General features: G+C 57.4%; 18 non-coding genes across 18 annotated transcripts; all 18 read right to left on the bottom strand.

Moving 5' to 3' along the window:
* Window positions 1–710: 710 nt before the first annotated feature.
* LOC140193405 (5S ribosomal RNA) lies at window positions 711–829 on the bottom strand. The gene has a single exon (XR_011884778.1). It is a non-coding gene; the product is annotated as a 5S ribosomal RNA (ribosomal RNA).
* Window positions 830–2,695: 1,866 nt separating this feature from the next.
* Window positions 2,696–2,814, bottom strand: LOC140193406 (5S ribosomal RNA). The gene has a single exon (XR_011884779.1). It is a non-coding gene; the product is annotated as a 5S ribosomal RNA (ribosomal RNA).
* A 1,424-nt stretch (window positions 2,815–4,238) lies between these two features.
* LOC140193407 (5S ribosomal RNA) lies at window positions 4,239–4,357 on the bottom strand. The gene has a single exon (XR_011884780.1). It is a non-coding gene; the product is annotated as a 5S ribosomal RNA (ribosomal RNA).
* A 1,864-nt stretch (window positions 4,358–6,221) lies between these two features.
* Window positions 6,222–6,340, bottom strand: LOC140193408 (5S ribosomal RNA). The gene has a single exon (XR_011884781.1). It is a non-coding gene; the product is annotated as a 5S ribosomal RNA (ribosomal RNA).
* Window positions 6,341–7,764: 1,424 nt separating this feature from the next.
* Window positions 7,765–7,883, bottom strand: LOC140193409 (5S ribosomal RNA). Its single transcript, XR_011884782.1, has one exon. It is a non-coding gene; the product is annotated as a 5S ribosomal RNA (ribosomal RNA).
* A 1,287-nt stretch (window positions 7,884–9,170) lies between these two features.
* trnai-aau (transfer RNA isoleucine (anticodon AAU)) lies at window positions 9,171–9,244 on the bottom strand. Its single transcript has one exon. It is a non-coding gene; the product is annotated as a tRNA-Ile (tRNA).
* A 504-nt stretch (window positions 9,245–9,748) lies between these two features.
* On the bottom strand, window positions 9,749–9,867 carry LOC140193410 (5S ribosomal RNA). Its single transcript, XR_011884783.1, has one exon. It is a non-coding gene; the product is annotated as a 5S ribosomal RNA (ribosomal RNA).
* A 1,425-nt stretch (window positions 9,868–11,292) lies between these two features.
* LOC140193411 (5S ribosomal RNA) lies at window positions 11,293–11,411 on the bottom strand. Its single transcript, XR_011884784.1, has one exon. It is a non-coding gene; the product is annotated as a 5S ribosomal RNA (ribosomal RNA).
* Window positions 11,412–12,696: 1,285 nt separating this feature from the next.
* trnai-aau (transfer RNA isoleucine (anticodon AAU)) lies at window positions 12,697–12,770 on the bottom strand. Its single transcript has one exon. It is a non-coding gene; the product is annotated as a tRNA-Ile (tRNA).
* Window positions 12,771–13,274: 504 nt separating this feature from the next.
* On the bottom strand, window positions 13,275–13,393 carry LOC140193474 (5S ribosomal RNA). Its single transcript, XR_011884845.1, has one exon. It is a non-coding gene; the product is annotated as a 5S ribosomal RNA (ribosomal RNA).
* A 1,292-nt stretch (window positions 13,394–14,685) lies between these two features.
* Window positions 14,686–14,759, bottom strand: trnai-aau (transfer RNA isoleucine (anticodon AAU)). The gene has a single exon. It is a non-coding gene; the product is annotated as a tRNA-Ile (tRNA).
* A 504-nt stretch (window positions 14,760–15,263) lies between these two features.
* Window positions 15,264–15,382, bottom strand: LOC140193412 (5S ribosomal RNA). The gene has a single exon (XR_011884785.1). It is a non-coding gene; the product is annotated as a 5S ribosomal RNA (ribosomal RNA).
* A 1,424-nt stretch (window positions 15,383–16,806) lies between these two features.
* LOC140193414 (5S ribosomal RNA) lies at window positions 16,807–16,925 on the bottom strand. Its single transcript, XR_011884787.1, has one exon. It is a non-coding gene; the product is annotated as a 5S ribosomal RNA (ribosomal RNA).
* Window positions 16,926–18,217: 1,292 nt separating this feature from the next.
* Window positions 18,218–18,291, bottom strand: trnai-aau (transfer RNA isoleucine (anticodon AAU)). Its single transcript has one exon. It is a non-coding gene; the product is annotated as a tRNA-Ile (tRNA).
* A 504-nt stretch (window positions 18,292–18,795) lies between these two features.
* On the bottom strand, window positions 18,796–18,914 carry LOC140193415 (5S ribosomal RNA). Its single transcript, XR_011884788.1, has one exon. It is a non-coding gene; the product is annotated as a 5S ribosomal RNA (ribosomal RNA).
* Window positions 18,915–20,338: 1,424 nt separating this feature from the next.
* On the bottom strand, window positions 20,339–20,457 carry LOC140193416 (5S ribosomal RNA). Its single transcript, XR_011884789.1, has one exon. It is a non-coding gene; the product is annotated as a 5S ribosomal RNA (ribosomal RNA).
* A 1,292-nt stretch (window positions 20,458–21,749) lies between these two features.
* Window positions 21,750–21,823, bottom strand: trnai-aau (transfer RNA isoleucine (anticodon AAU)). Its single transcript has one exon. It is a non-coding gene; the product is annotated as a tRNA-Ile (tRNA).
* A 504-nt stretch (window positions 21,824–22,327) lies between these two features.
* LOC140193417 (5S ribosomal RNA) lies at window positions 22,328–22,446 on the bottom strand. Its single transcript, XR_011884790.1, has one exon. It is a non-coding gene; the product is annotated as a 5S ribosomal RNA (ribosomal RNA).
* Between the last annotated feature and the right edge of the window lie 242 nt (window positions 22,447–22,688).

A 22,688-nucleotide genomic window follows, 5' to 3' on the forward strand; every position in this document is an offset into this window, starting at 1 on the left:
CTCTACATCTGTACGAGCTTCGATCTCATTTGGATAGCGATTCGTCGAATGGTGGGTGTAAATGAGCGTCATTCATTCACTCCGATGTCTCATGCTCCTGCAGAGCGCAGAGAATAACAGCTGCGCACGGAAGAGATGGGCCGAAGGGCCTGCTCCTCTGCTGGAGCAATCTGTCAGCACAACTGGCTGCCGGCCAGCACCGCCACCCCTGTCCTACATTAGCCTGCCAGAGAGGTGCAACTGCGCCAAAAGTAGCGAGACCAAAGGACGCAACTTCTGCAGAGTCATGCTCAGACCCAATATGGCGATCGAATCCACCACCTTGGTCGCGGGAAGCAGCTGCCGCCTTTGGTGATGGCGGCTCAGGTGGCAAAGGCAGAGCCGAAGCTGAGAATGGGCGCGGTACGCAAGCGCAGGACACAGCGCAAGCAAGCTTGTGCCCTTGCATCTGCTTGCCTGCCTGCCTGTCTGAGAGTGAGAGCCGGCAGAAGCACACTGCCGAAGCGCGGCTGTCAGGGCCAGTTGATGAAGCATGCTGCTCAGCGCAGCCGGCAGCCCAGCAAAAGCAGATTCTTTTGCCTTGACAGCAGAGTGCTTGCGTTTGCAGGCTGAGTGGCAAACGGAGAGCGCAGCGTGTATGAGTGAGATGGAGAGAGAGAAAAAAGAAAAAGACAGTACCTCCTGGTGGGGCAATTGGGCAAAGGATCAAAAGCCTACGGCACCTGGTATTCCCAGGCGGTCTCCCATCCAAGTACTAACCAGGCCTGAGCCTGCTTAGCTTCCGAGATCAGACGAGATCGGGCGTTTTCAGGCTAGTATGGCCGTAGGCACCAGTGCACCGCTCCTCTCCGCACTTAAGCGGCATGCAGCCACTCTCAGCTTGCTCCCACGCTGCTCCTCCTTTCTTACACTCCTCTGCCTTCGCCCCTTCACTCACATCCTACACTCTCCCCTCCCATTTTCACCTCTCCTCTCTCACCCGTCCTCCTCACCATCCACTGGCCACTCCGCTGCTTGCTGCTCACATCACTAGCCACCACACAATCAGTGCTCCTACCGCACCCCCCCCCCCCCACCCCCAACAGACACAGACCTCTCGCTGCCCAGGCCGCCACTGCGCTGGTCCTGACGGCTGCCGCATCTCTGCTTCCCCTTTCTTCGCGTTTACTCTACCTTCTGCCTACCAGTGAAGAGATCGCACCCGCTCCAGCCTAGCTATTTAAGACCACCTCAGCTTAGGCAAGCCCGCCGGCCGATGGGATCACAGCTCCTTTTCTCCCCTTACTTCGGAAGGGATCTCAGAAACTTGTCAGACCGCCGGCACGAGATGCTGCGGTGAGAAATCGATCTGACAAATTTAATCGAGGAGGCGAACAGGAATGGTCATGAGCGAGAGGCGCTGGACGCTGCCGACCGGCAGTCAAGCCAGGCCTTTGCAAAAGTCCCACCTATTCAAGGAGGTTCCTTCGCTTTATGAGGCATTCAGCGCCAGGTCCTAAATTGGATTTCACATCGCCTTGGCGGCACAAGACAGGCATTGGCAGTTTCGCGGCTCTGCGTCTGTACGAGATTCGATCTGATTGAAATCTATCAAATATTGAAAGGCCGAGATAGGAGGGATGTGCTGAGGATGTTTCCTACGGCAGTCATGTGCAGCAGCTGAGGCCACAGCCTCAGTCAGACGTCTCTTTGGAACAAAGTTGAGGAGTAGTTCGTTAAGGGAGGCTGGTGGATATGTGAAATTGTTTGCCACGGACGCCTAGCGATACAATGTCGGTGGGTACGTTTCAGGCGAACGTTGATGGGTTCTTGATCAGCAACGGCTTCAAATAGAGAGGGTGGGATAATTAACCGTCTCAAGGTGGGTGCAAAAGTGCCTCATTCATTCAGTCCCATGTCTCATGCTCCTGCAGGGCGGAGAGAATAACAGCTGCGCACGGACTAGATGGGCCGAGGGGCCTGCTCACACTGTCAGCGCAACTGCCTGCCGGCGAGCACAGCCACCCCTGCCAGAGAAGTGCAACTGCGCCAAAAGTGGCTGGACCAAAGGATAGTGGACGACGGAAGCAGCTTCTACAGAGTTATGCACAGACCCCAGGCCGGCTGAAGGGAATGCGTGGACAGTATGGGGATCGAACCCACGACCTTGGCGTTATTAGCACCACGCTCTGACCAACTGAGCTAACCGTCCTCGCCTGGGTGGGGCGCGGCTACCTATTGCCAGTCCGGCGGCCTGCACATGAACCGGCTGGTCCGACTCAGCCATGACAAGCTCTTGAGAGCAGCTTGTGCCGCACAGGGCCAGCCGGCTTAGCCGCGGGAAGCAGCTGCCGCCTTTGGTGATGCCTGCTCAGGTGGCAAAGGCAGAGCCGAAGCTGAGAATGGGCGCTGTACGCAAGCGTTGGACACAGCGCAAGCAAGCTTGGGTGCCCTTGCGTCTGGCTGCCTGACTGGCTGAGAGTGAGCGCCGGCAGCAGCTCGCTGCCGAAGCGCGGCTGTCAGGGCCAGGTGATGAAGCATGCTGCTAAGCGCAGCCGGCAGCCGAGCAAAAGCAGATTCTTGTGCCTTGACAGCAGAGTGCTTGCGTTTGCAGGCTGAGTGGCAAACGGAGAGCGCAGAGTGTATGAGTGAGAGGGAGAGAGAAAAAATGAAAAAGACAGCACCTCCTGCTGGGGCAGTTGGGCAGAGGAGCAAAAGCCTACGGCACCTGGTATTCCCAGGCGGTCTCCCATCCAAGTACTAACCAGGCCTGAGCCTGCTTAGCTTCCGAGATCAGACGAGATCGGGCGTTTTCAGGCTAGTATGGCCGTAGGCACCAGTGCACCGCTCCTCTCCGCACTTAAGCGGCATGCAGCCACTCTCAGCTTGCTCCCACGCTGCTCCTCCTTTCTTACACTCCTCTGCCTTCGCCCCTTCACTCACACCCTACACTCTCCCCTCCCATTTTCACCTCTCCTCTCTCACCCGTCCTCCTCACCATTCACTGGCCACTCCGCTGCTTGCTGCTCACATCACTAGCCACCCCACAATCAGTGCTCCTTCCGCACCCCCCACCCCACAGACAGAGACCACTCGCTGCCCAGGCCCCCACTGCGCTGGCCCTGACGGCCGCCGCAGCTCTGTTTCCTCTTTCTTCGCTTTTACTCTACCTTCTGCCTACCAGTGAAGAGATCGCACCCGCTCCAGCCTAGCTATTTAAGACCACCTCAGCTTCGGCAAGCCCGCCGGCCGATGGGATCACAGCTCCTTTTCTCCCCTTACTTCGGAAGGGATCTCAGAAACTTGTCAGACCGCCGGCACTAGATGCTGCGCTGAGAAACCGATCTGACAAATTTTATCGAGGACGCGAACAGCAATGGTCATGAGCGAGAGGCGCTGGACGCTGTCGACCGGCAGTCGAGCCAGGCCTTTGCAAAGGTCCCACCTATTCAAGGAGGTTCCTTCGCTTTATGAGGCATTCAGCGCCAGGTCCTAAATTGGATTTCACATCGCCTTGGCGGCACAAGACAGGCAACGGTACTTTCCTGCCTCTACATCTGTACGAGCTTCGATCTCATTTGGATAGCGATTCGTCGAATGGTGGGTGTAAATGAGCGTCATTCATTCACTCCGATGTCTCATGCTCCTGCAGAGCGCAGAGAATAACAGCTGCGCACGGAAGAGATGGGCCGAAGGGCCTGCTCCTCTGCTGGAGCAATCTGTCAGCACAACTGGCTGCCGGCCAGCACCGCCACCCCTGTCCTACATTAGCCTGCCAGAGAGGTGCAACTGCGCCAAAAGTAGCGAGACCAAAGGACGCAACTTCTGCAGAGTCATGCTCAGACCCAATATGGCGATCGAATCCACCACCTTGGTCGCGGGAAGCAGCTGCCGCCTTTGGTGATGGCGGCTCAGGTGGCAAAGGCAGAGCCGAAGCTGAGAATGGGCGCGGTACGCAAGCGCAGGACACAGCGCAAGCAAGCTTGTGCCCTTGCATCTGCTTGCCTGCCTGCCTGTCTGAGAGTGAGAGCCGGCAGAAGCACACTGCCGAAGCGCGGCTGTCAGGGCCAGTTGATGAAGCATGCTGCTCAGCGCAGCCGGCAGCCCAGCAAAAGCAGATTCTTTTGCCTTGACAGCAGAGTGCTTGCGTTTGCAGGCTGAGTGGCAAACGGAGAGCGCAGCGTGTATGAGTGAGATGGAGAGAGAGAAAAAAGAAAAAGACAGTACCTCCTGGTGGGGCAATTGGGCAAAGGATCAAAAGCCTACGGCACCTGGTATTCCCAGGCGGTCTCCCATCCAAGTACTAACCAGGCCTGAGCCTGCTTAGCTTCCGAGATCAGACGAGATCGGGCGTTTTCAGGCTAGTATGGCCGTAGGCACCAGTGCACCGCTCCTCTCCGCACTTAAGCGGCATGCAGCCACTCTCAGCTTGCTCCCACGCTGCTCCTCCTTTCTTACACTCCTCTGCCTTCGCCCCTTCACTCACATCCTACACTCTCCCCTCCCATTTTCACCTCTCCTCTCTCACCCGTCCTCCTCACCATCCACTGGCCACTCCGCTGCTTGCTGCTCACATCACTAGCCACCACACAATCAGTGCTCCTACCGCACCCCCCCCCCCACCCCCAACAGACACAGACCTCTCGCTGCCCAGGCCGCCACTGCGCTGGTCCTGACGGCTGCCGCATCTCTGCTTCCCCTTTCTTCGCGTTTACTCTACCTTCTGCCTACCAGTGAAGAGATCGCACCCGCTCCAGCCTAGCTATTTAAGACCACCTCAGCTTAGGCAAGCCCGCCGGCCGATGGGATCACAGCTCCTTTTCTCCCCTTACTTCGGAAGGGATCTCAGAAACTTGTCAGACCGCCGGCACGAGATGCTGCGGTGAGAAATCGATCTGACAAATTTAATCGAGGAGGCGAACAGGAATGGTCATGAGCGAGAGGCGCTGGACGCTGCCGACCGGCAGTCAAGCCAGGCCTTTGCAAAAGTCCCACCTATTCAAGGAGGTTCCTTCGCTTTATGAGGCATTCAGCGCCAGGTCCTAAATTGGATTTCACATCGCCTTGGCGGCACAAGACAGGCATTGGCAGTTTCGCGGCTCTGCGTCTGTACGAGATTCGATCTGATTGAAATCTATCAAATATTGAAAGGCCGAGATAGGAGGGATGTGCTGAGGATGTTTCCTACGGCAGTCATGTGCAGCAGCTGAGGCCACAGCCTCAGTCAGACGTCTCTTTGGAACAAAGTTGAGGAGTAGTTCGTTAAGGGAGGCTGGTGGATATGTGAAATTGTTTGCCACGGACGCCTAGCGATACAATGTCGGTGGGTACGTTTCAGGCGAACGTTGATGGGTTCTTGATCAGCAACGGCTTCAAATAGAGAGGGTGGGATAATTAACCGTCTCAAGGTGGGTGCAAAAGTGCCTCATTCATTCAGTCCCATGTCTCATGCTCCTGCAGGGCGGAGAGAATAACAGCTGCGCACGGACTAGATGGGCCGAGGGGCCTGCTCACACTGTCAGCGCAACTGCCTGCCGGCGAGCACAGCCACCCCTGCCAGAGAAGTGCAACTGCGCCAAAAGTGGCTGGACCAAAGGATAGTGGACGACGGAAGCAGCTTCTACAGAGTTATGCACAGACCCCAGGCCGGCTGAAGGGAATGCGTGGACAGTATGGGGATCGAACCCACGACCTTGGCGTTATTAGCACCACGCTCTGACCAACTGAGCTAACCGTCCTCGCCTGGGTGGGGCGCGGCTACCTATTGCCAGTCCGGCGGCCTGCACATGAACCGGCTGGTCCGACTCAGCCATGACAAGCTCTTGAGAGCAGCTTGTGCCGCACAGGGCCAGCCGGCTTAGCCGCGGGAAGCAGCTGCCGCCTTTGGTGATGCCTGCTCAGGTGGCAAAGGCAGAGCCGAAGCTGAGAATGGGCGCTGTACGCAAGCGTTGGACACAGCGCAAGCAAGCTTGGGTGCCCTTGCGTCTGGCTGCCTGACTGGCTGAGAGTGAGCGCCGGCAGCAGCTCGCTGCCGAAGCGCGGCTGTCAGGGCCAGGTGATGAAGCATGCTGCTAAGCGCAGCCGGCAGCCGAGCAAAAGCAGATTCTTGTGCCTTGACAGCAGAGTGCTTGCGTTTGCAGGCTGAGTGGCAAACGGAGAGCGCAGAGTGTATGAGTGAGAGGGAGAGAGAAAAAATGAAAAAGACAGCACCTCCTGCTGGGGCAGTTGGGCAGAGGAGCAAAAGCCTACGGCACCTGGTATTCCCAGGCGGTCTCCCATCCAAGTACTAACCAGGCCTGAGCCTGCTTAGCTTCCGAGATCAGACGAGATCGGGCGTTTTCAGGCTAGTATGGCCGTAGGCACCAGTGCACCGCTCCTCTCCGCACTTAAGCGGCATGCAGCCACTCTCAGCTTGCTCCCACGCTGCTCCTCCTTTCTTACACTCCTCTGCCTTCGCCCCTTCACTCACACCCTACACTCTCCCCTCCCATTTTCACCTCTCCTCTCTCACCCGTCCTCCTCACCATTCACTGGCCACTCCGCTGCTTGCTGCTCACATCACTAGCCACCCCACAATCAGTGCTCCTTCCGCACCCCCCACCCCACAGACAGAGACCACTCGCTGCCCAGGCCCCCACTGCGCTGGCCCTGACGGCCGCCGCAGCTCTGTTTCCTCTTTCTTCGCTTTTACTCTACCTTCTGCCTACCAGTGAAGAGATCGCACCCGCTCCAGCCTAGCTATTTAAGACCACCTCAGCTTCGGCAAGCCCGCCGGCCGATGGGATCACAGCTCCTTTTCTCCCCTTACTTCGGAAGGGATCTCAGAAACTTGTCAGACCGCCGGCACTAGATGCTGCGCTGAGAAACCGATCTGACAAATTTTATCGAGGACGCGAACAGCAATGGTCATGAGCGAGAGGCGCTGGACGCTGTCGACCGGCAGTCGAGCCAGGCCTTTGCAAAGGTCCCACCTATTCAAGGAGGTTCCTTCGCTTTATGAGGCATTCAGCGCCAGGTCCTAAATTGGATTTCACATCGCCTTGGCGGCACAAGACAGGCAACGGTACTTTCCTGCCTCTACATCTGTACGAGCTTCGATCTCATTTGGATAGCGATTCGTCGAATGGTGGGTGTAAATGAGCGTCATTCATTCACTCCGATGTCTCATGCTCCTGCAGAGCGCAGAGAATAACAGCTGCGCACGGAAGAGATGGGCCGAAGGGCCTGCTCCTCTGCTGGAGCAATCTGTCAGCACAACTGGCTGCCGGCCAGCACCGCCACCCCTGTCCTACATTAGCCTGCCAGAGAGGTGCAACTGCGCCAAAAGTAGCGAGACCAAAGGACGCAACTTCTGCAGAGTCATGCTCAGACCCAATATGGCGATCGAATCCACCACCTTGGTCGCGGGAAGCAGCTGCCGCCTTTGGTGATGGCGGCTCAGGTGGCAAAGGCAGAGCCGAAGCTGAGAATGGGCGCGGTACGCAAGCGCAGGACACAGCGCAAGCAAGCTTGTGCCCTTGCATCTGCTTGCCTGCCTGCCTGTCTGAGAGTGAGAGCCGGCAGAAGCACACTGCCGAAGCGCGGCTGTCAGGGCCAGTTGATGAAGCATGCTGCTCAGCGCAGCCGGCAGCCCAGCAAAAGCAGATTCTTTTGCCTTGACAGCAGAGTGCTTGCGTTTGCAGGCTGAGTGGCAAACGGAGAGCGCAGCGTGTATGAGTGAGATGGAGAGAGAGAAAAAAGAAAAAGACAGTACCTCCTGGTGGGGCAATTGGGCAAAGGATCAAAAGCCTACGGCACCTGGTATTCCCAGGCGGTCTCCCATCCAAGTACTAACCAGGCCTGAGCCTGCTTAGCTTCCGAGATCAGACGAGATCGGGCGTTTTCAGGCTAGTATGGCCGTAGGCACCAGTGCACCGCTCCTCTCCGCACTTAAGCGGCATGCAGCCACTCTCAGCTTGCTCCCACGCTGCTCCTCCTTTCTTACACTCCTCTGCCTTCGCCCCTTCACTCACATCCTACACTCTCCCCTCCCATTTTCACCTCTCCTCTCTCACCCGTCCTCCTCACCATCCACTGGCCACTCCGCTGCTTGCTGCTCACATCACTAGCCACCACACAATCAGTGCTCCTACCGCACCCCCCCCCCCCACCCCCAACAGACACAGACCTCTCGCTGCCCAGGCCGCCACTGCGCTGGTCCTGACGGCTGCCGCATCTCTGCTTCCCCTTTCTTCGCGTTTACTCTACCTTCTGCCTACCAGTGAAGAGATCGCACCCGCTCCAGCCTAGCTATTTAAGACCACCTCAGCTTAGGCAAGCCCGCCGGCCGATGGGATCACAGCTCCTTTTCTCCCCTTACTTCGGAAGGGATCTCAGAAACTTGTCAGACCGCCGGCACGAGATGCTGCGGTGAGAAATCGATCTGACAAATTTAATCGAGGAGGCGAACAGGAATGGTCATGAGCGAGAGGCGCTGGACGCTGCCGACCGGCAGTCAAGCCAGGCCTTTGCAAAAGTCCCACCTATTCAAGGAGGTTCCTTCGCTTTATGAGGCATTCAGCGCCAGGTCCTAAATTGGATTTCACATCGCCTTGGCGGCACAAGACAGGCATTGGCAGTTTCGCGGCTCTGCGTCTGTACGAGATTCGATCTGATTGAAATCTATCAAATATTGAAAGGCCGAGATAGGAGGGATGTGCTGAGGATGTTTCCTACGGCAGTCATGTGCAGCAGCTGAGGCCACAGCCTCAGTCAGACGTCTCTTTGGAACAAAGTTGAGGAGTAGTTCGTTAAGGGAGGCTGGTGGATATGTGAAATTGTTTGCCACGGACGCCTAGCGATACAATGTCGGTGGGTACGTTTCAGGCGAACGTTGATGGGTTCTTGATCAGCAACGGCTTCAAATAGAGAGGGTGGGATAATTAACCGTCTCAAGGTGGGTGCAAAAGTGCCTCATTCATTCAGTCCCATGTCTCATGCTCCTGCAGGGCGGAGAGGATAACAGCTGCGCACGGACTAGATGGGCCGAGGGGCCTGCTCACACTGTCAGCGCAACTGCCTGCCGGCGAGCACAGCCACCCCTGCCAGAGAAGTGCAACTGCGCCAAAAGTGGCTGGACCAAAGGATAGTGGACGACGGAAGCAGCTTCTACAGAGTTATGCACAGACCCCAGGCCGGCTGAAGGGAATGCGTGGACAGTATGGGGATCGAACCCACGACCTTGGCGTTATTAGCACCACGCTCTGACCAACTGAGCTAACCGTCCTCGCCTGGGTGGGGCGCGGCTACCTATTGCCAGTCCGGCGGCCTGCACATGAACCGGCTGGTCCGACTCAGCCATGACAAGCTCTTGAGAGCAGCTTGTGCCGCACAGGGCCAGCCGGCTTAGCCGCGGGAAGCAGCTGCCGCCTTTGGTGATGCCTGCTCAGGTGGCAAAGGCAGAGCCGAAGCTGAGAATGGGCGCTGTACGCAAGCGTTGGACACAGCGCAAGCAAGCTTGGGTGCCCTTGCGTCTGGCTGCCTGACTGGCTGAGAGTGAGCGCCGGCAGCAGCTCGCTGCCGAAGCGCGGCTGTCAGGGCCAGGTGATGAAGCATGCTGCTAAGCGCAGCCGGCAGCCGAGCAAAAGCAGATTCTTGTGCCTTGACAGCAGAGTGCTTGCGTTTGCAGGCTGAGTGGCAAACGGAGAGCGCAGAGTGTATGAGTGAGAGGGAGAGAGAAAAAATGAAAAAGACAGCACCTCCTGCTGGGGCAGTTGGGCAGAGGAGCAAAAGCCTACGGCACCTGGTATTCCCAGGCGGTCTCCCATCCAAGTACTAACCAGGCCTGAGCCTGCTTAGCTTCCGAGATCAGACGAGATCGGGCGTTTTCAGGCTAGTATGGCCGTAGGCACCAGTGCACCGCTCCTCTCCGCACTTAAGCGGCATGCAGCCACTCTCAGCTTGCTCCCACGCTGCTCCTCCTTTCTTACACTCCTCTGCCTTCGCCCCTTCACTCATATCCTACACTCTCCCCTCCCATTTTCACCTCTCCTCTCTCACCCGTCCTCCTCACCATCCACTGGCCACTCCGCTGCTTGCTGCTCACATCACTAGCCACCTCACAATCAGTGCTCCTACCGCACCCCCCCCCCCCACAGACAGAGACCACTCGCTGCCCAGGGCCCCACTGCGCTGGCCCTGACAGGCGCCGCAGCTCTGTTTCCTCTTTCTTCGCTTTTACTCTACCTTCTGCCTACCAGTGAAGAGATCGCACCCGCTCCAGCCTAGCTATTTAAGACCACCTCAGCTTAGGCAAGCCCGCCGGCCGATGGGATCACAGCTCCTTTTCTCCCCTTACTTCGGAAGGGATCTCAGAAACTTGTCAGACCGCCGGCACTAGATGCTGCGCTGAGAAACCGATCTGACAAATTTTATCGAGGACGCGAACAGCAATGGTCATGAGCGAGAGGCGCTGGACGCTGTCGACCGGCAGTCGAGCCAGGCCTTTGCAAAGGTCCCACATTATCAAGGAGGTTCTATCGCTTGATGAGGCATTCAGCGCTAGGTCCTGAATTGGATTGCACATTGCCTTGGCGGCACAAGACAGGCAACGGTACTTTCCTGCCTCTACATCTGTACGAGCTTCGATCTCATTTGGATAGCGATTCGTCGAATGGTGGGTGTAAATGAGCGTCATTCATTCACTCCGATGTCTCATGCTCCTGCAGAGCGCAGAGAATAACAGCTGCGCACGGAAGAGATGGGCCGAAGGGCCTGCTCCTCTGCTGGAGCAATCTGTCAGCACAACTGGCTGCCGGCCAGCACCGCCACCCCTGTCCTACATTAGCCTGCCAGAGAGGTGCAACTGCGCCAAAAGTAGCGAGACCAAAGGACGCAACTTCTACAGAGTCATGCTCAGACCCAGTATGGCGATCGAATCCACCACCTTGGTCGCGGGAAGCAGCTGCCGCCTTTGGTGATGGCGGCTCAGGTGGCAAAGGCAGAGCCGAAGCTGAGAATGGGTGCTGTACGCAAGCGCAGGACACAGCGCAAGCAAGCTTGTGCCCTTGCATCTGCTTGCCTGCCTGCCTGTCTGAGAGTGAGAGCCGGCAGAAGCACACTGCCGAAGCGCGGCTGTCAGGGCCAGTTGATGAAGCATGCTGCTCAGCGCAGCCGGCAGCCCAGCAAAAGCAGATTCTTTTGCCTTGACAGCAGAGTGCTTGCGTTTGCAGTCTGAGTGGCAAACGGAGAGCGCAGCGTGTAGGAGTGAGATGGAGAGAGAGAAAAAAGAAAAAGACAGTACCTCCTGGTGGGGCAATTGGGCAAAGGATCAAAAGCCTACGGCACCTGGTATTCCCAGGCGGTCTCCCATCCAAGTACTAACCAGGCCTGAGCCTGCTTAGCTTCCGAGATCAGACGAGATCGGGCGTTTTCAGGCTAGTATGGCCGTAGGCACCAGTGCACCGCTCCTCTCCGCACTTAAGCGGCATGCAGCCACTCTCAGCTTGCTCCCACGCTGCTCCTCCTTTCTTACACTCCTCTGCCTTCGCCCCTTCACTCACATCCTACACTCTCCCCTCCCATTTTCACCTCTCCTCTCTCACCCGTCCTCCTCACCATCCACTGGCCACTCCGCTGCTTGCTGCTCACATCACTAGCCACCACACAATCAGTGCTCCTACCGCACCCCCCCCCCACCCCCAACAGACACAGACCTCTCGCTGCTCAGGCCGCCACTGCGCTGGTCCTGACGGCTGCCGCATCTCTGCTTCCCCTTTCTTCGCGTTTACTCTACCTTCTGCCTACCAGTGAAGAGATCGCACCCGCTCCAGCCTAGCTATTTAAGACCACCTCAGCTTCGGCAAGCCCGCCGGCCGATGGGATCACAGCACCTTTTCTCCCCTTACTTCGGAAGGGAACTTAGAAACTTGTCAGACCGCCGGCACTAGATGCTGCGGTGAGAAATCGATCTGACAAATTTAATCGAGGAGGCGAACAGGAATGGTCATGAGCGAGAGGCGCTGGACGCTGCCGACCGGCAGTCAAGCCAGGCCTTTGCAAAAGTCCCACCTATTCAAGGAGGTTCCTTCGCTTTATGAGGCATTCAGCGCCAGGTCCTAAATTGGATTTCACATCGCCTTGGCGGCACAAGACAGGCATTGGCAGTTTCGCGGCTCTGCGTCTGTACGAGATTCGATCTGATTGAAATCTATCAAATATTGAAAGGCCGAGATAGGAGGGATGTGCTGAGGATGTTTCCTACGGCAGTCATGTGCAGCAGCTGAGGCCACAGCCTCAGTCAGACGTCTCTTTGGAACAAAGTTGAGGAGTAGTTCGTTAAGGGAGGCTGGTGGATATGTGAAATTGTTTGCCACGGACGCCTAGCGATACAATGTCGGTGGGTACGTTTCAGGCGAACGTTGATGGGTTCTTGATCAGCAACGGCTTCAAATAGAGAGGGTGGGATAATTAACCGTCTCAAGGTGGGTGCAAAAGTGCCTCATTCATTCAGTCCCATGTCTCATGCTCCTGCAGGGCGGAGAGAATAACAGCTGCGCACGGACCAGATGGGCCGAGGGGCCTGCTCACACTGTCAGCGCAACTGCCTGCCGGCGAGCACAGCCACCCCTGCCAGAGAAGTGCAACTGCGCCAAAAGTGGCTGGACCAAAGGATAGTGGACGACGGAAGCAGCTTCTACAGAGTCATGCACAGACCCCGGGCCGGCTAAAGGGAATGCGTGGACAGTATGGGGATCGAACCCACGACCTTGGCGTTATTAGCACCACGCTCTGACCAACTGAGCTAACCGTCCTCGCCTGGGTGGGGCGCGGCTACCTATTGCCAGTCCGGCGGCCTGCAGATGAACCGGCTGGTCCGACTCAGCCATGACAAGCTCTTGAGAGCAGCTTGTGCCGCACAGGGCCATCCGGCTTAGCCGCGGGAAGCAGCTGCCGTCTTTGGTGATGCCTGCTCAGGTGGCAAAGGCAGAGCCGAAGCTGAGAATGGGCGCTGTACGCAAGCGCAGGACACAGCGCAAGCAAGCTTGGGTGCCCTTGCGTCTGGCTGCCTGACTGGCTGAGAGTGAGCGCCGGCAGCAGCTCGCTGCCGAAGCGCGGCTGTCAGGGCCAGGTGATGAAGCATGCTGCCAAGCGCAGCCGGCAGCCCAGCAAAAGCAGATCCTTGTGCCTTGACAGTAGAGTGCTTGCGTTTGCAGGCTGACTGGCAAACGGAGAGCGCAGAGTGTATGAGTGAGAGGGAGAGAGAAAAAATGAAAAAGACAGCACCTCCTGCTGGGGCAGTTGGGCAGAGGAGCAAAAGCCTACGGCACCTGGTATTCCCAGGCGGTCTCCCATCCAAGTACTAACCAGGCCTGAGCCTGCTTAGCTTCCGAGATCAGACGAGATCGGGCGTTTTCAGGCTAGTATGGCCATAGGCACCAGTGCACCGCTCCTCTCCGCACTTAAGCGGCATGCAGCCACTCTCAGCTTGCTCCCACGCTGCTCCTCCTTTCTTACACTCCTCTGCCTTCGCCCCTTCACTCACACCCTACACTCTCCCCTCCCACTTTCACCTCTCCTCTCTCACCCGTCCTCCTCACCATTCACTGGCCACTCTGCTGCTTGCTGCTCACATCACTAGCCACCACACAATCAGTGCTCCTACCCCACTCCCAGCCCCCCCGCCCCACCCCACAGACACAGACCTCTCGCTGCCCAGGCCGCCACTGCGCTGGTCCTGACGGCTGCCGCATCTCTGCTTCCCCTTTCTTCGCGTTTACTCTACCTTCTGCCTACCAGTGAAGAGATCGCACCCGCTCCAGCCTAGCTATTTAAGACCACCTCAGCTTAGGCAAGCCCGCCGGCCGATGGGATCACAGCTCCTTTTCTCCCCTTACTTCGGAAGGGATCTCAGAAACTTGTCAGACCGCCGGCACGAGATGCTGCGGTGAGAAATCGATCTGACAAATTTAATCGAGGAGGCGAACAGGAATGGTCATGAGCGAGAGGCGCTGGACGCTGCCGACCGGCAGTCAAGCCAGGCCTTTGCAAAAGTCCCACCTATTCAAGGAGGTTCCTTCGCTTTATGAGGCATTCAGCGCCAGGTCCTAAATTGGATTTCACATCGCCTTGGCGGCACAAGACAGGCATTGGCAGTTTCGCGGCTCTGCGTCTGTACGAGATTCGATCTGATTGAAATCTATCAAATATTGAAAGGCCGAGATAGGAGGGATGTGCTGAGGATGTTTCCTACGGCAGTCATGTGCAGCAGCTGAGGCCACAGCCTCAGTCAGACGTCTCTTTGGAACAAAGTTGAGGAGTAGTTCGTTAAGGGAGGCTGGTGGATATGTGAAATTGTTTGCCACGGACGCCTAGCGATACAATGTCGGTGGGTACGTTTCAGGCGAACGTTGATGGGTTCTTGATCAGCAACGGCTTCAAATAGAGAGGGTGGGATAATTAACCGTCTCAAGCTGGGTGCAAAAGTGCCTCATTCATTCAGTCCCATGTCTCATGCTCCTGCAGGGCGGAGAGGATAACAGCTGCGCACGGACTAGATGGGCCGAGGGGCCTGCTCACACTGTCAGCGCAACTGCCTGCCGGCGAGCACAGCCACCCCTGCCAGAGAAGTGCAACTGCGCCAAAAGTGGCTGGACCAAAGGATAGTGGACGACGGAAGCAGCTTCTACAGAGTTATGCACAGACCCCAGGCCGGCTGAAGGGAATGCGTGGACAGTATGGGGATCGAACCCACGACCTTGGCGTTATTAGCACCACGCTCTGACCAACTGAGCTAACCGTCCTCGCCTGGGTGGGGCGCGGCTACCTATTGCCAGTCCGGCGGCCTGCACATGAACCGGCTGGTCCGACTCAGCCATGACAAGCTCTTGAGAGCAGCTTGTGCCGCACAGGGCCAGCCGGCTTAGCCGCGGGAAGCAGCTGCCGCCTTTGGTGATGCCTGCTCAGGTGGCAAAGGCAGAGCCGAAGCTGAGAATGGGCGCTGTACGCAAGCGCAGGACACAGCGCAAGCAAGCTTGGGTGGCCTTGCGTCTGGCTGCCTGACTGGCTGAGAGTGAGCGCCGGCAGCAGCTCGCTGCCGAAGCGCGGCTGTCAGGGCCAGGTGATGAAGCATGCTGCTAAGCGCAGCCGGCAGCCGAGCAAAAGCAGATTCTTGTGCCTTGACAGCAGAGTGCTTGCGTTTGCAGGCTGACTGGCAAACGGAGAGCGCAGAGTGTATGAGTGAGAGGGAGAGAGAAAAAATGAAAAAGACAGCACCTCCTGCTGGGGCAGTTGGGCAGAGGAGCAAAAGCCTACGGCACCTGGTATTCCCAGGCGGTCTCCCATCCAAGTACTAACCAGGCCTGAGCCTGCTTAGCTTCCGAGATCAGACGAGATCGGGCGTTTTCAGGCTAGTATGGCCGTAGGCACCAGTGCACCGCTCCTCTCCGCACTTAAGCGGCATGCAGCCACTCTCAGCTTGCTCCCACGCTGCTCCTCCTTTCTTACACTCCTCTGCCTTCGCCCCTTCACTCACATCCTACACTCTCCCCTCCCATTTTCACCTCTCCTCTCTCACCCGTCCTCCTCACCATCCACTGGCCACTCCGCTGCTTGCTGCTCACATCACTAGCCACCTCACAATCAGTGCTCCTACCGCACCCCCCCCCCCACAGACAGAGACCACTCGCTGCCCAGGGCCCCACTGCGCTGGCCCTGACGGGCGCCGCAGCTCTGTTTCCTCTTTCTTCGCTTTTACTCTACCTTCTGCCTACCAGTGAAGAGATCGCACCCGCTCCAGCCTAGCTATTTAAGACCACCTCAGCTTAGGCAAGCCCGCCGGCCGATGGGATCACAGCTCCTTTTCTCCCCTTACTTCGGAAGGGATCTCAGAAACTTGTCAGACCGCCGGCACTAGATGCTGCGCTGAGAAACCGATCTGACAAATTTTATCGAGGACGCGAACAGCAATGGTCATGAGCGAGAGGCGCTGGACGCTGTCGACCGGCAGTCGAGCCAGGCCTTTGCAAAGGTCCCACATTATCAAGGAGGTTCTATCGCTTGATGAGGCATTCAGCGCTAGGTCCTGAATTGGATTGCACATTGCCTTGGCGGCACAAGACAGGCAACGGTACTTTCCTGCCTCTACATCTGTACGAGCTTAGATCTCATTTGGATAGCGATTCGTCGAATGGTGGGTGTAAATGAGCGTCATTCATTCACTCCGATGTCTCATGCTCCTGCAGAGCGCAGAGAATAACAGCTGCGCACGGAAGAGATGGGCCGAAGGGCCTGCTCCTCTGCTGGAGCAATCTGTCAGCACAACTGGCTGCCGGCCAGCACCGCCACCCCTGTCCTACATTAGCCTGCCAGAGAGGTGCAACTGCGCCAAAAGTAGCGAGACCAAAGGACGCAACTTCTACAGAGTCATGCTCAGACCCAGTATGGCGATCGAATCCACCACCTTGGTCGCGGGAAGCAGCTGCCGCCTTTGGTGATGGCGGCTCAGGTGGCAAAGGCAGAGCCGAAGCTGAGAATGGGTGCTGTACGCAAGCGCAGGACACAGCGCAAGCAAGCTTGTGCCCTTGCATCTGCTTGCCTGCCTGCCTGTCTGAGAGTGAGAGCCGGCAGAAGCACACTGCCGAAGCGCGGCTGTCAGGGCCAGTTGATGAAGCATGCTGCTCAGCGCAGCCGGCAGCCCAGCAAAAGCAGATTCTTTTGCCTTGACAGCAGAGTGCTTGCGTTTGCAGGCTGAGTGGCAAACGGAGAGCGCAGCGTGTATGAGTGAGATGGAGAGAGAGAAAAAAGAAAAAGACAGTACCTCCTGGTGGGGCAATTGGGCAAAGGATCAAAAGCCTACGGCACCTGGTATTCCCAGGCGGTCTCCCATCCAAGTACTAACCAGGCCTGAGCCTGCTTAGCTTCCGAGATCAGACGAGATCGGGCGTTTTCAGGCTAGTATGGCCGTAGGCACCAGTGCACCGCTCCTCTCCGCACTTAAGCGGCATGCAGCCACTCTCAGCTTGCTCCCACGCTGCTCCTCCTTTCTTACACTCCTCTGCCTTCGCCCCTTCACTCACATCCTACACTCTCCCCTCCCATTTTCACCTCTCCTCTCTCACCCGTCCTCCTCACCATCCACTGGCCACTCCGCTGCTTGCTGCTCACATCACTAGCCACCACACAATCAGTGCTCCTACCCCACTCCCAGCCCCCCCGCCCCACCCCACAGACACAGACCTCTCGCTGCCCAGGCCGCCACTGCGCTGGTCCTGACGGCTGCCGCATCTCTGCTTCCCCTTTCTTCGCGTTTACTCTACCTTCTGCCTACCAGTGAAGAGATCGCACCCGCTCCAGCCTAGCTATTTAAGACCACCTCAGCTTAGGCAAGCCCGCCGGCCGATGGGATCACAGCTCCTTTTCTCCCCTTACTTCGGAAGGGATCTCAGAAACTTGTCAGACCGCCGGCACGAGATGCTGCGGTGAGAAATCGATCTGACAAATTTAATCGAGGAGGCGAACAGGAATGGTCATGAGCGAGAGGCGCTGGACGCTGCCGACCGGCAGTCAAGCCAGGCCTTTGCAAAAGTCCCACCTATTCAAGGAGGTTCCTTCGCTTTATGAGGCATTCAGCGCCAGGTCCTAAATTGGATTTCACATCGCCTTGGCGGCACAAGACAGGCATTGGCAGTTTCGCGGCTCTGCGTCTGTACGAGATTCGATCTGATTGAAATCTATCAAATATTGAAAGGCCGAGATAGGAGGGATGTGCTGAGGATGTTTCCTACGGCAGTCATGTGCAGCAGCTGAGGCCACAGCCTCAGTCAGACGTCTCTTTGGAACAAAGTTGAGGAGTAGTTCGTTAAGGGAGGCTGGTGGATATGTGAAATTGTTTGCCACGGACGCCTAGCGATACAATGTCGGTGGGTACGTTTCAGGCGAACGTTGATGGGTTCTTGATCAGCAACGGCTTCAAATAGAGAGGGTGGGATAATTAACCGTCTGAAGGTGGGTGCAAAAGTGCCTCATTCATTCAGTCCCATGTCTCATGCTCCTGCAGGGCGGAGAGGATAACAGCTGCGCACGGACTAGATGGGCCGAGGGGCCTGCTCACACTGTCAGCGCAACTGCCTGCCGGCGAGCACAGCCACCCCTGCCAGAGAAGTGCAACTGCGCCAAAAGTGGCTGGACCAAAGGATAGTGGACGACGGAAGCAGCTTCTACAGAGTTATGCACAGACCCCAGGCCGGCTGAAGGGAATGCGTGGACAGTATGGGGATCGAACCCACGACCTTGGCGTTATTAGCACCACGCTCTGACCAACTGAGCTAACCGTCCTCGCCTGGGTGGGGCGCGGCTACCTATTGCCAGTCCGGCGGCCTGCACATGAACCGGCTGGTCCGACTCAGCCATGACAAGCTCTTGAGAGCAGCTTGTGCCGCACAGGGCCAGCCGGCTTAGCCGCGGGAAGCAGCTGCCGCCTTTGGTGATGCCTGCTCAGGTGGCAAAGGCAGAGCCGAAGCTGAGAATGGGCGCTGTACGCAAGCGCAGGACACAGCGCAAGCAAGCTTGGGTGGCCTTGCGTCTGGCTGCCTGACTGGCTGAGAGTGAGCGCCGGCAGCAGCTCGCTGCCGAAGCGCGGCTGTCAGGGCCAGGTGATGAAGCATGCTGCTAAGCGCAGCCGGCAGCCGAGCAAAAGCAGATTCTTGTGCCTTGACAGCAGAGTGCTTGCGTTTGCAGGCTGACTGGCAAACGGAGAGCGCAGAGTGTATGAGTGAGAGGGAGAGAGAAAAAATGAAAAAGACAGCACCTCCTGCTGGGGCAGTTGGGCAGAGGAGCAAAAGCCTACGGCACCTGGTATTCCCAGGCGGTCTCCCATCCAAGTACTAACCAGGCCTGAGCCTGCTTAGCTTCCGAGATCAGACGAGATCGGGCGTTTTCAGGCTAGTATGGCCGTAGGCACCAGTGCACCGCTCCTCTCCGCACTTAAGCGGCATGCAGCCACTCTCAGCTTGCTCCCACGCTGCTCCTCCTTTCTTACACTCCTCTGCCTTCGCCCCTTCACTCACATCCTACACTCTCCCCTCCCATTTTCACCTCTCCTCTCTCACCCGTCCTCCTCACCATCCACTGGCCACTCCGCTGCTTGCTGCTCACATCACTAGCCACCTCACAATCAGTGCTCCTACCGCACCCCCCCCCCCACAGACAGAGACCACTCGCTGCCCAGGGCCCCACTGCGCTGGCCCTGACGGGCGCCGCAGCTCTGTTTCCTCTTTCTTCGCTTTTACTCTACCTTCTGCCTACCAGTGAAGAGATCGCACCCGCTCCAGCCTAGCTATTTAAGACCACCTCAGCTTAGGCAAGCCCGCCGGCCGATGGGATCACAGCTCCTTTTCTCCCCTTACTTCGGAAGGGATCTCAGAAACTTGTCAGACCGCCGGCACTAGATGCTGCGCTGAGAAACCGATCTGACAAATTTTATCGAGGACGCGAACAGCAATGGTCATGAGCGAGAGGCGCTGGACGCTGTCGACCGGCAGTCGAGCCAGGCCTTTGCAAAGGTCCCACATTATCAAGGAGGTTCTATCGCTTGATGAGGCATTCAGCGCTAGGTCCTGAATTGGATTGCACATTGCCTTGGCGGCACAAGACAGGCAACGGTACTTTCCTGCCTCTACATCTGTACGAGCTTAGATCTCATTTGGATAGCGATTCGTCGAATGGTGGGTGTAAATGAGCGTCATTCATTCACTCCGATGTCTCATGCTCCTGCAGAGCGCAGAGAATAACAGCTGCGCACGGAAGAGATGGGCCGAAGGGCCTGCTCCTCTGCTGGAGCAATCTGTCAGCACAACTGGCTGCCGGCCAGCACCGCCACCCCTGTCCTACATTAGCCTGCCAGAGAGGTGCAACTGCGCCAAAAGTAGCGAGACCAAAGGACGCAACTTCTACAGAGTCATGCTCAGACCCAGTATGGCGATCGAATCCACCACCTTGGTCGCGGGAAGCAGCTGCCGCCTTTGGTGATGGCGGCTCAGGTGGCAAAGGCAGAGCCGAAGCTGAGAATGGGTGCTGTACGCAAGCGCAGGACACAGCGCAAGCAAGCTTGTGCCCTTGCATCTGCTTGCCTGCCTGCCTGTCTGAGAGTGAGAGCCGGCAGAAGCACACTGCCGAAGCGCGGCTGTCAGGGCCAGTTGATGAAGCATGCTGCTCAGCGCAGCCGGCAGCCCAGCAAAAGCAGATTCTTTTGCCTTGACAGCAGAGTGCTTGCGTTTGCAGGCTGAGTGGCAAACGGAGAGCGCAGCGTGTATGAGTGAGATGGAGAGAGAGAAAAAAGAAAAAGACAGTACCTCCTGGTGGGGCAATTGGGCAAAGGATCAAAAGCCTACGGCACCTGGTATTCCCAGGCGGTCTCCCATCCAAGTACTAACCAGGCCTGAGCCTGCTTAGCTTCCGAGATCAGACGAGATCGGGCGTTTTCAGGCTAGTATGGCCGTAGGCACCAGTGCACCGCTCCTCTCCGCACTTAAGCGGCATGCAGCCACTCTCAGCTTGCTCCCACGCTGCTCCTCCTTTCTTACACTCCTCTGCCTTCGCCCCTTCACTCACATCCTACACTCTCCCCTCCCATTTTCACCTCTCCTCTCTCACCCGTCCTCCTCACCATCCACTGGCCACTCCGCTGCTTGCTGCTCACATCACTAGCCACCACACAATCAGTGCTCCTACCCCACTCCCAGCCCCCCCGCCCCACCCCACAGACACAGACCTCTCGCTGCCCAGGCCGCCACTGCGCTGGTCCTGACGGCTGCCGCATCTCTGCTTCCCCTTTCTTCGCGTTTACTCTACCTTCTGCCTACCAGTGAAGAGATCGCACCCGCTCCAGCCTAGCTATTTAAGACCACCTCAGCTTAGGCAAGCCCGCCGGCCGATGGGATCACAGCTCCTTTTCTCCCCTTACTTCGGAAGGGATCTCAGAAACTTGTCAGACCGCCGGCACGAGATGCTGCGGTGAGAAATCGATCTGACAAATTTAATCGAGGAGGCGAACAGGAATGGTCATGAGCGAGAGGCGCTGGACGCTGCCGACCGGCAGTCAAGCCAGGCCTTTGCAAAAGTCCCACCTATTCAAGGAGGTTCCTTCGCTTTATGAGGCATTCAGCGCCAGGTCCTAAATTGGATTTCACATCGCCTTGGCGGCACAAGACAGGCATTGGCAGTTTCGCGGCTCTGCGTCTGTACGAGATTCGATCTGATTGAAATCTATCAAATATTGAAAGGCCGAGATAGGAGGGATGTGCTGAGGATGTTTCCTACGGCAGTCATGTGCAGCAGCTGAGGCCACAGCCTCAGTCAGACGTCTCTTTGGAACAAAGTTGAGGAGTAGTTCGTTAAGGGAGGCTGGTGGATATGTGAAATTGTTTGCCACGGACGCCTAGCGATACAATGTCGGTGGGTACGTTTCAGGCGAACGTTGATGGGTTCTTGATCAGCAACGGCTTCAAATAGAGAGGGTGGGATAATTAACCGTCTGAAGGTGGGTGCAAAAGTGCCTCATTCATTCAGTCCCATGTCTCATGCTCCTGCAGGGCGGAGAGGATAACAGCTGCGCACGGACTAGATGGGCCGAGGGGCCTGCTCACACTGTCAGCGCAACTGCCTGCCGGCGAGCACAGCCACCCCTGCCAGAGAAGTGCAACTGCGCCAAAAGTGGCTGGACCAAAGGATAGTGGACGACGGAAGCAGCTTCTACAGAGTTATGCACAGACCCCAGGCCGGCTGAAGGGAATGCGTGGACAGTATGGGGATCGAACCCACGACCTTGGCGTTATTAGCACCACGCTCTGACCAACTGAGCTAACCGTCCTCGCCTGGGTGGGGCGCGGCTACCTATTGCCAGTCCGGCGGCCTGCACATGAACCGGCTGGTCCGACTCAGCCATGACAAGCTCTTGAGAGCAGCTTGTGCCGCACAGGGCCAGCCGGCTTAGCCGCGGGAAGCAGCTGCCGCCTTTGGTGATGCCTGCTCAGGTGGCAAAGGCAGAGCCGAAGCTGAGAATGGGCGCTGTACGCAAGCGCAGGACACAGCGCAAGCAAGCTTGGGTGGCCTTGCGTCTGGCTGCCTGACTGGCTGAGAGTGAGCGCCGGCAGCAGCTCGCTGCCGAAGCGCGGCTGTCAGGGCCAGGTGATGAAGCATGCTGCTAAGCGCAGCCGGCAGCCGAGCAAAAGCAGATTCTTGTGCCTTGACAGCAGAGTGCTTGCGTTTGCAGGCTGAGTGGCAAACGGAGAGCGCAGAGTGTATGAGTGAGAGGGAGAGAGAAAAAATGAAAAAGACAGCACCTCCTGCTGGGGCAGTTGGGCAGAGGAGCAAAAGCCTACGGCACCTGGTATTCCCAGGCGGTCTCCCATCCAAGTACTAACCAGGCCTGAGCCTGCTTAGCTTCCGAGATCAGACGAGATCGGGCGTTTTCAGGCTAGTATGGCCGTAGGCACCAGTGCACCGCTCCTCTCCGCACTTAAGCGGCATGCAGCCACTCTCAGCTTGCTCCCACGCTGCTCCTCCTTTCTTACACTCCTCTGCCTTCGCCCCTTCACTCACATCCTACACTCTCCCCTCCCATTTTCACCTCTCCTCTCTCACCCGTCCTCCTCACCATCCACTGGCCACTCCGCTGCTTGCTGCTCACATCACTAGCCACCTCACAATCAGTGCTCCTACCGCACCCCCCCCCC

Source organism: Mobula birostris, unplaced genomic scaffold, assembly GCF_030028105.1.
Source record: "Mobula birostris isolate sMobBir1 unplaced genomic scaffold, sMobBir1.hap1 scaffold_614, whole genome shotgun sequence".
NCBI classification, from domain to species: Eukaryota; Metazoa; Chordata; class Chondrichthyes; order Myliobatiformes; family Myliobatidae; genus Mobula; species Mobula birostris.